Raw genomic sequence first — 10,876 nt, 5'->3', positions numbered from 1 at the left:
ACCTCAGAGAACTTCCTTGTGGAGATGATCTCTGCCTCTTTGACTGGGGAAAGATGTTTAGTTATCCTTGAGGAGATTTCACAATCTGGTGATACTTTTGGATGCAAAAATGCACTCAGATATTCATGTAGCAAGAAAGATCAGGATGAGTGGTTTTTAATCTATGTTGGGCTGGGAGACTGACCGTTTCACATGACCCATGTCTCAGTTTGAGATTGGATTAATGTTTTGCACCCTGAATTAGCCTAGCCATTAAATCAGTTAGGAAACTGTAGTTTGTATACAATGGAAAGACTTTTTCATGGAATGCATTGATCTATTGCGGGTTGGCTCTCTGGGCTCTTTCACCCTGAAAGAGCAATAAAACACAGATTTGGCTTAATGTTTATTTGAAGAGCAGCAAATCCATTCTGGACACTTTGGGAATCCCCAAATGTGTGTCACAATCTGGATCTGAAATTTGTTACAGATTCCATGTAGTTAAGGCCCTTTAACCGTGATGTTAAAACATTGATTTACATTACGGACTGCAGTTGCTTCAGAAACCATACTCTCTGAGGCCAATTAAAATGACTGACCAAAACATTAGCAATAAACCAGACCTTTACTGTTTGGAAAAATCTCACACAGTTTTCTCTTTTTCTTGTTCCTCTGTCTGCTTTTAAAAAGCAGTCTTATATTTAGCATCACAGTTCTCTGGGTTTTCCACCGAGCAATCTGCTGATAGGAAGGAGTTTCCTGCAAGGAAACGCTCTCAGTGCTTGGTTTAAGCACAATCATGCTCCCAAATCCTGGAAAAAATTCTTGAGCCACCAGTAATTTGTCAGAGACAAGATATAACTAGCTGAATTTTCTTCTAAAATCCCACCAAAAACTCCTCATCAAACAGCTGCAACGTGAGATGAAACCTGCCATGTGGCAGCTACAGCTCCTCATCACCAGCCTCGGGGCAATTCTGGGGCAGCCACCTCTCCTCTTCCTCATAAAAGATTTGTTAATAAAGTCTGAGAAAGAGGGAGAGAGGAAAAAAAAAAATCATTCTGTAGCCTAATGGATAGGATGTTTTGGCTGAGTAAAGAGATCCTGGCTGTTTGTGAATGACCATGACTACTGAACATAAAATAGTTTGGTTTTAAACACATTCAGGTCTTCTGCCCCTCATGCGTGACAGAGATGTCACTTGCTAGGACTGACAATATTCCAGTATAACAGGAGCTCCTGGAGGTATAAGCTCCTGGCTTAGGGGAGAGAAATGCAGAGATCGGTGTCCGTGCCAAGGAAAACCCCAGGTTTCTAAGCCTCTCGGCCGCCCCTCCTGCACCACTGTGGTGCCACACAGCTGTATGTTGCACAGCTGACAGGCTCTGTGATCAAGGCTGGTTTAATCTTGTAACTACCAGGTGCGGTCGGCAGCAACTGTATTACAAGCAGATGTGATGAGAAGTATGTGAGCCACTAGCAGCAATGCCTGCAGGGGTGCAGTAGACACAGGTACAGGCATTTGAAAGCAAATTGGGGGAAAAAACCCCAACCCAACCACCAACAGAAAGTTTCATTTTTACATTCTTCTTCTCTTGTTGCATGAACAGTGGACAACAGCATTTTCCACAGCTGTTTAGTAGTGTCTTTCCACTCGGAGAGTCACACATGGGGCCGTTCTCAGATAGCAGGGAGGCTGCAACAGCAATAGTGGAGCGTCCTGTTTAATTGCACTCCTGACACAGAGCACGCTGCAACTGATTCCCGCCTCCCTTCCGCCCTCAGACAAGGCGAGGGTGCAGTTAGCAGCATCGTGGTGACACGATGGCATGACAAAGGCTGCCTTCTACTAGGTCAAGCCCAGTGAAGGCAGACTGCAAGTACCTGACAGAGGCATGAATTTATGCCTTGGAGTATGTTTTGTGAAGCTCCAACCTACTGAATTGGGTTTTAACTTGAAGTGGCATTTTATTTACATGCCGGGAATCCAGCTCAAGACTTCTTTTGACATTAAACTGTTTACTATTAATCCATCACTTTTATTTGCCAGGCTGGCTCCTGAGCAGGGGAACAAGCACCTCAAAAACTCTAAACAAGAACATCAGAGCAAAGCAGGTACTCAACATATGGGAACCCAAGGCAGGACTCTATTTTATGGGGTATCAATGTTGAAATAAAACTCTTTGATCCCTTACTTCCACAGCACGTGAGCTGCCATGGACTCAGCAGACAGCAGATGCACTTACTAATTACTACTAATTGCTACTGTCTAGACACCATGCGAAGACTAAACCACCAGCCTTGTTTACAAACCAGCAAATACCTGCATACTCTTCTGCTATCATTCTGGATCACTGTGTGATAAGTCACCAGTACTGAGTTTCCATACAATAATGCCAGCAAGAATAACGGTTTGCATCATTTTTGTGGTAATATGGATAACTGCATAAAGTGAACTGGAAAGTCAAGCACTCTGTTGCTAACATCATTCATTCTTCTTCATCAAATCCTTTCTGTGTTTTTTACTAGTTTGTACCACAGGAGCAAGTAGTTTTCTGCATTAAACTCTCAGTCAAATGTCTACGAATGAGAAGTGCTCACAAAGAAGTCTTCCAGCATGTGAAAACCTCACAGACATTGTGTGGCACAAAACATTTTATTCAACCTCTTTAAAAACTGGATCATTCAGTGTTGTTTGGTTTCTTTTAAACTGATACCAGTTTAAGTAGAAAATCTTAGTGTGTGTCACCCTGTGGTACAAAATCTCCTTGTGATTTCTTTCACAAAATAAAAAATACAAGATGGACTTTCACAAAGTTAAAAAATTATTGCCATGCCTTTCTGGAAATAGTTTGCAATTCTTTCAAAGTCATGAGATTGTAGCCATTCAGCCTCTACCCATCTTTCCTACAGAGGCTAATATATGGATGCAAGCATTAAGAAGCAGCAATATCAAACAAGTTATTCATGGCATATATATAGTGTCTACAATCTTACCTCCACCATTAGTTACTGCATCTACCATTGTTCTGCCTCATGGTGTTTTCTCCCTTTTTAGCTCTCATGAAAACTAAATGCAATATTTCATGCATTAGATGGACAACATTTAAAAACATCTATTAATGTTACCTGCACAGCAATTTTCTACCTGCATCACACTGGTCTTGCAGAAGAAAACCTTCCAAATGAGGCTGCACAACAGAGCAAATGAAAACAGAATAATGTGGTGGTACACGGAAACAAAAGAAGTAGAAAAGAGTTTTTGAAACAGTAAAAAAGTTTATCAGGAGGGGCCAAGTTAATGTATTGTTCTTCACATGGAAGTAGAGATTTCTTACCTCATTTTTCTTCCCTAAATGGGAGAAAAGCTGTCATCAAGAAACAGCACCAGAGGCCAAAGCAATCCTGAATGTAAACTGGAATTATTGAAACCAAGATCTTTCGTAAAGTGTTAGACTGTTGATGTTCCCATTCCTGTAGACAGCACACAAGCCTTAGATAAATGCTAACAAGGAGATACTACGGTCTGGAGGACGGTACATAATGTTACTGTTTGAACACCATTGTGAACAGACTTGCCTGACCCGTGGCTGAAATGATCTGAGCCGACGTAGATGGAGGCAAACCATACCAAGCAACCAGCCAGGCGAGCACCGATAAACCCTGCTTTGGGAAACGGTGCAAGCTGACCTGTAAGGCTTCAGATAGCTTCTTTTCAAATCACCCATGAGAAACCAGGAGAAGCAACAAACTGGTATAACCAGTGACAGCCTCCTCTGTCAGTACCCTCAGCAAAAATATCCTCATTGCACGGCATGTCTGTGTTAGTTAGCCTTGTCACAGCACAGCTGGGGCCATGGCTGGAGGCAGGGTCTGTGTCCCAGACTGGCACACAGCATCTGCATGCAAATGTACACCATGGGTTTGGGGTTTGGTTTTTTTTTGGGGGGGGTGGGGGGGGAGGCTTCCGAAGCGTCAGTTCCCTGTACGTGCTTTCCCTCCCTACTGTCATGCATTCAATACTCCTTCCCCCCCGCCTCTGTTAGCTGCAGTACAATTAGAGTGAAGAATTGATGTTACTTCTTTTCACTTCCCTGACCAGCTCAGCATATGGAGATTTGGAATTTATTTGAGTTAGAAAGGAAAATTGGTGAAAGGACATGAGAATATTGGACACAAAAAACCCTCCCCTGTATTTACAAGAAAAAACAAATTCATGCTTTTCAGGGCACACAGGGGACCTAATGTCCAGGAACAACTTTCCAGCTGATGGCTTCCTGCCTCCTTAGGAGAAATCTGACCCAAATGTCCTTTTTCAGGCCTTTATTTAGTGCCAAACTGGTGTTTTTCCAGAAGTTTTGAAAAAATTTTCTCTATCTTTGAAACTTTGTGCCTTTCTCACTCCTATCCTTCACGCTTCTTCAAAATGCCTTGTCAAATCTCTCCTGCCCAGATCATCTGAATATGTGAACAACTTCCTATTCACCATTTGGTTTGGGTGGAATTGCATATTTTATTCTCTCCTACAGCCCTCTGAAATGCAGTACATAAAAAGAAACCTAGCACTTCCAAATAAATTCACCCTACTCTGTCATTCTCAAGACCCTTCTACTTCAGACCAAAGCACATTTTCCCTTGTATTTCCAAACCTTATCCCACATTCCCTTAAAAACAACAACAACAGCAACAACAACCAGAACATGGGTTGATGTTCAAGTTCACACAATCCCTCTGTCCACAGCTGGCCTCTCTCCAGCTCTCACAAGTCCCAAGATACATCTTTCTTACTCTTGTTCTTAATGTTTCCACTGATGCCAGGTGGCTGTTCTCTTCTCCTACGTGTCTTCTTGGGAGAACTGGGCTTTCCAATACGCAATTACATCCCTCCGAAGCAAAAACATTCCTCAGCAGGAATCATAAGGAACAATAAATCAGAGAAAAACGCAGGTCACCAGCTGTATTCAGGGTCTGAAAGGGTGGAAAATAACTCTTCATGAAGGAAAGAGAAATGGCATCAGACCAACTGCATTTGGTCAGTTATACAATACTTGGTCATTTTCTTATGAATAAAGGTTTTATTGTGTTTCAGTAAAACGCAGTATATTTCATCATGTATTTCATCAAGGCCATTAATTGCTGTATAAATCTTGAGGTATCCTGATAGTCCTGGAGCCTGAAGAATCCCTGTGTGTTTGCTAGCAGGAACATAGGAGGCAGATGAGGCTATAGGGTATTTGAGACCATAAAATAAAACACACCGGAAGATGGTGAAGAAATTTCCTAAAGCAGGCAAGCCTAGTAGACCAGAAGTTAGATGGCTTTTCTGCCCCTGTGTTAGCACTATGAAAAAACTTCCCTTGACTGCAGGTATTGTCTCTTGCTTGCTGTAGAAGGGAGAGTGCTTTGAGCTTTCAGAAGGGCTTTATATGGGAGAATTAATAGCAACACCAAATTAGATCTGCAGGAGAAGAGAGCAGAGAGTGCTCTTCTCGGCTCTCATCAGCAGAGCTCTCAGCAGGGTGCTGATGGGAAGTCCTAAAGACTGGCAAGTGAGCACTTGTCTTGAACTCAGAGTCAACCACAAGAAGACTTGCTGAAGCTGAATTTCCAGCCAAGCTTGTGGAGATGTTTTCTTGTGACCTTCTTGGCTGAAAACGTCCCCAGTCGCAACTCAGTGCTGTGGCATCCACAAACCTGAGGTTGCAACAGCCGTCATAGCTCAAGGCAGCCACCGGCAGAGGACAGAGGGTGGTTGTGTTTGCCACGGCACCCTCTTGCTGCACCCCACTATGGCCAAACTACTGCCATAATTCACAGGTGTATCAGAGCAGAGATGTTTCCCATTTCAAATGTGTCACTTGGAGTTCAGTTTGGTAAGCAGTTCACGCAGCACCAGCAGCGACACTGAGGATAGTCAGCTCAGATCAGATTCTTTCACTGAGAAATTCCCCAGCACCTTTTCTCAAATGCCATGGAAAGTAAGGTCCATTATGCCAGCCCTTTGATTTCTAATTTTGTGCAAAATAGAATGTCAATATCCTTGTAGGATGTAGCTGAAACATATCTTGTTAATGACTATGTTAGACTGACTCAGCCAGTAACCTACTCAAAGCAGAGTACTGGGTGCTGAAGAGGTTGGGGCTCTGCCACCAGCTCTGTTGAACAAGCACAGGACCTGCTGCTGTAGGTGCCAGGGGACCCACGCTCTCCTCACCCAGGCTACATCCCAAGGGGATATCAGCTCTTCATATCTGCTCTTGGTCTCAACACACAGTAGAGGACTGCAGAGGTCTCTGCCTGTCACTACTGCCTGTCCTGTGAAATTACACTCTTACTTTAGGACATCCCCCTTCAAAGACCTCCCAAGCATACGACTGTCTGTTAAAGTACCTAATCATCAACAGAAACCTTTTGGTCTAATTAATTAGTGAGAGCTGAACATAACATTTCAATACTTTATTGACACATCTGTATTATAGCTTGGCTCCTGCTGGAAAAACTCATTTTGCCTTAGTCCTACAACATTTTCTTCTACAGTTCCAAAACCGAACAGACATTTTGCCCTGCTGCAGCGTCTAAACACGATTCTGGTGTCACTCAAAGGACATAAGGTCAACTAGCTGTCCTGCTTATTACATTGATATACGGCCCCAGGCCGTGCCCGCAGCACGTGCTCACAGCCCATACGAGCAGCAGCAAGGCAGGCTACTGCGTGAAGCGTGGGACACAGCATGAAGCTTTGTTTTTTGGCTTGCTTCATCTTGGGTGATCAAACATCAGGCATTTCAATGCAAGACCCCGTCCCTGGGGCCGAGGGGCAGCAGCGTGGCATGCTCCTCGCACCCAGGCGCTGTGGGACGCTCGCCCCTCTCCTCTGGGACCTGCGGGCAGTAGCTGCTCTAAGGATGGACCTTGACTCCTGGGACCAGCAAATGTTAGTGTTTATGGAGGAAATTTGTTTTGGCAGAAACAGCTTCCAAGGGACCATAGCTAATGTCTAAGCAGCGACTTTTTACCCAGGGAAAACTGAAGTGCTTTACACTCTAAATAAGAGGAGATCAAGCTAGCACCACAACAACATGCAGGCAGGATGCAATTAATGCCTGATTCCCATCTCCAGCCACCCTCCTGGTGCAGCTCTCCCAGGAGGAGGGACTGCATTTTTACAGAAACACCATCTGCCCAGAGGCAGGCGAAGCTTACCCCGGGGAAGCTCTTGACCCTGGGCTGGCACAGAGCCGGGGGACGGGGGTGGGGTGCTGTAAGGTGAGGGAATGAGGGGCTCCCTGCTGCCACGGATGTTTTGAACAAACAGCTCCTCGGTTGCACAGATACAACTGGGGATGCACAAATCCACTCTATGCTAGATGCTCACTGCAAGTGGTTGCATTAGTGGGAAATACCCTTCTTTCTTAATTTTATTTTGGTCCCTGTGAGCTGCTCTGGACACACGTGTAAAATGCAGAGTCCAGAGAGTACAGCGAGGAGCGCAGCACACACCCACAAAATGATAAAGTCGCGGGTGCTGTTCCCACCATGATGCTAGCCAGCTGGCCTAGATGTAGCCGTGTGTAGATACACAGATTCAGAGAAAGCAGTAAATCAGGATGTGCTATAGCTAACCCCAGACATACAGAAATCATGAGTCATGCTCAGAATAACCCGGAGATTAGCTTTAAAATTTGTGGGTTTTGAAAAGCATAATGAATGTCGTGCTGCTTTTATTTTCCTACCATTCTTTAATATTTCACGTGTGCTTTGATTGGATACCAAGTAACCATATGGGTTAAAACTGTGATTTTTTTAAAAGCTAGAAAGACCATATAATAACCTGACGGACAGGGCTAAGACTTTCACGAAAACAATCTCCACTAACACTGGGAATGTCAGTATGATTGCAAAGGTTGGTAACATTGAAATGCCCCCACGCTTACGCTTAATGGAGACTGTGACAGGAACAGCCTCCCTGACTTGGCGTCAGGGTGAGGATTCATGGAGAAGTCACTACGTTACAGTTATCTCCCTGCAGCACAGCAACTTCTAATACGTCAACAACTTGAAAACAACCTTTCTCCTACAGACAGTCTTTACCCCTTTATCTTAAAATAGGGCTGGGCGTTCCTGTGTTCCTGGCTTTTTAGGAAACAGCAGACAGGACTTTTTAACCTCCCTGTCCCAAGTCTCCCCATAGTTCAAATGGCATAAATAAACCACATGCTTTTAACTCATGGCTCCAACAGCTTGGGTTTTGTCAGTACTATAGCTAAGCCATGGCTGAGAAAGCTGAAACTTAAATAAATATCCATATATTTACTAAGCTGCTGCTCCACTGATGAAATCTAAATACAAGGCAAACTTGGACAACCTTTGAACTATTGCGGCAGCGCTACAGTGAAATGAGATACAGCAGCTGATTTGCCTGGGGCAGCCATAAAATAACTGGCATCCTGGCCCTTTGTGGTTCAGCCTAATGGGGCTTCGGGTTTAGCTACTCCAGCCAAACCAGTCCCTTTCTAAATTTCCCATGTTTTTGTATTTAAACAAAGTCCAACTCTCCCAGGCCCTGTGAGGAGCAGCAAACCCGGTGGTCCTCATTTTCTGTTTTCTTTTAAAAGTTGGGATGTATAGCTGTATTTTCCCCCACCACCACCACCTATGCTTTCCCTGTACTTACTTTGCAGTCCCGTCTACCTCAGCTGTTGATCCCAGGGAAACTTCCTCTGCTAATACTCCCAGGAATAGAAGACATTTGTAGCCAAACTTGTAGTAATGCTGTGGTTGCATGCATGTTTGTAAAGTTTGTTTTGTGTAGATTTAATCTGAGGCAAAGCAACTGGATGGAAGTTTCTGCTACTTCGGGCCGTGCACAGATGCTTTGTCTGAGGTCTCCTCACGTTCGCCTGCAAATCCCGGCTCACGTGACTTTCTGTGCTGAATCAACACGATATCCACAAGTTGAATATTCAAAAGAAGAAGTAGTGTTTAATTATTTTTCAAACTTTTTGAAGATATCAGTCTTTGTAAATCTTCAGGGGAAAAAAAAAAAGCTTACGTGGGGCTAAAAGAGAAAAGTGCTCATTCTCTCACTGCATCCTCCTCTCCCCACCAGCTTGCCCTGGAGGAGAGGACCTCTCCATCCACATCTGGCAGAGAGAGAGAGATGGCTGGAAGGAACCAACAGCCAGACCCAAAGTTTGTTTATTTTACAGAAGCTGCTAAGCTGAGGTCAGGAGGCACTACAGGCAAAGAAAAAGCAGGGAGGCGCATCACAGAGCAGTGGGAAGTGTACAGCAGCCATGGTCAGAAACCTGGGCCACCAGCGGATGCACAGGTGTGCCCCACGTTAGCGGTTCCCCTCTCCAGGGAAGACCTCCTTGCCTTGAGGCCCACAGGCTAAAAGCTAAAAGGAAAAACAAACAAAAAGAAAATCCATTTTCAGAGGGCTGAAAAGAGACAGAGACTTGGTGCTATGGGGAGTTTTGTGGAAGAGCTGAGACAGTTGGACAAAAATGCTGCTAAAGCACTTGAGAGGAGCAGCTGAGCAGTGAGACCTGTGGCATGTGGGGCTGTGCGTGGGGCAGCGCGTGGGGCTGTGCGTGGGGCTGTGTGTGGGGCAATGCATGGGATGGTGCGTGGGGCTGTGCATGGGGCAGTGTGTGGGGTTGTGCGTGGGGCAGGACCTCGTGCCCAGGCCAGAGGCACTGTGTGGGGTGCAGGGGCTGCTTCTCTGGACGCAGCCAGGCCGATGCATCAGCAGGAACCGGCAAGGAGAGCGCGACTGGGAACAGCTACTGCTGCACTTTGGGCAAGGAATAATCCAGTGTTGCTGCATTCACTACTTCATCTTCTCGCTGCTTTGGCCTCACAATTTTTAGTAAAATACTGATTGGCAAGGCAATTGATTCTTCTTTGTAAATTGGGAAAATTAATTAACTAGGCTGCAAATAGTTTTGTTTAATTTTCCTAAATGTCTGGGTGAGAGTTTGAACAAGTCTTTTATTAGTGATGCCTCAAATTTGATACTGGCCCTTGGAAACCTGGCAATCGAGTCAGAACACAGGGTTATTATATCTCTGAAGATGCAGTTAGTGCCTGTAAACTGTGAACAAACAGTTTCCAACTGAGCACTGCTTGGTTAGCATGTTGTTCTCCATTTCTATATACTTTGTGATACGTGGTGATGCAGCAGTCCAGTACTTCAAGAAACTTTCCCCACAGCAGATAATGCATTAACTTTTTTTTCTTTTTTCCCCCTTCGTATCTTTTTCTTGCTGATTTAAGTAAGTCTTCCAGTACCAGCATATAGTATCTATTTACGGGAGTTCTGCTGCTTTCCTATGTGCTATGAGCAAAAGGAAGCTAGCAACTTCTTGTTTTGGTCAGGGTCTGCTCAGAGAGCGATTTCCTCTAATCTTTAATTTGATGCATTATGATGGTACTTTCCATTGCTGCAGTCGTGAGGCTGTTTTAACCTCTCATGCAGCGGTACCACTTTTGTGTAAATACCCATCCGTGTGGTCCTCCAAGAAATGAGACAATTTAGATGGCATGGCATGTCACTCATTAAGAAGAGAGTAAGATTATAGTAAATTTCAGACACATAACCCATCCAACTTTGTTGCTCTATCTTATGTAATATTCCCTGCATTTCTCCTTTTGTCTGTGAACCACATCCTGCTCTTTTTCAACAGTGTAATTCCTTTGACCTCAGTGTTATTGTAAAATGGAGTCCAATTTTGTGTTGCACAGTTTTCACTGGCAAAAAAAAACCAAAAAGCCAATAGCATGCATTTAAATACTCCTCTCAGCTTATCTCTGCTCCTAGGTGTGTGCTTATTACATACTCATTACAATATCTGGGATTTATATTAGCTGTAGATCTACAGGAAATTCTAGT

Source organism: Balearica regulorum, chromosome Z (assembly GCF_011004875.1).
Source record: "Balearica regulorum gibbericeps isolate bBalReg1 chromosome Z, bBalReg1.pri, whole genome shotgun sequence".
NCBI lineage: Eukaryota > Metazoa > Chordata > Aves > Gruiformes > Gruidae > Balearica > Balearica regulorum.
This window is presented reverse-complemented; position numbering follows the sequence as displayed.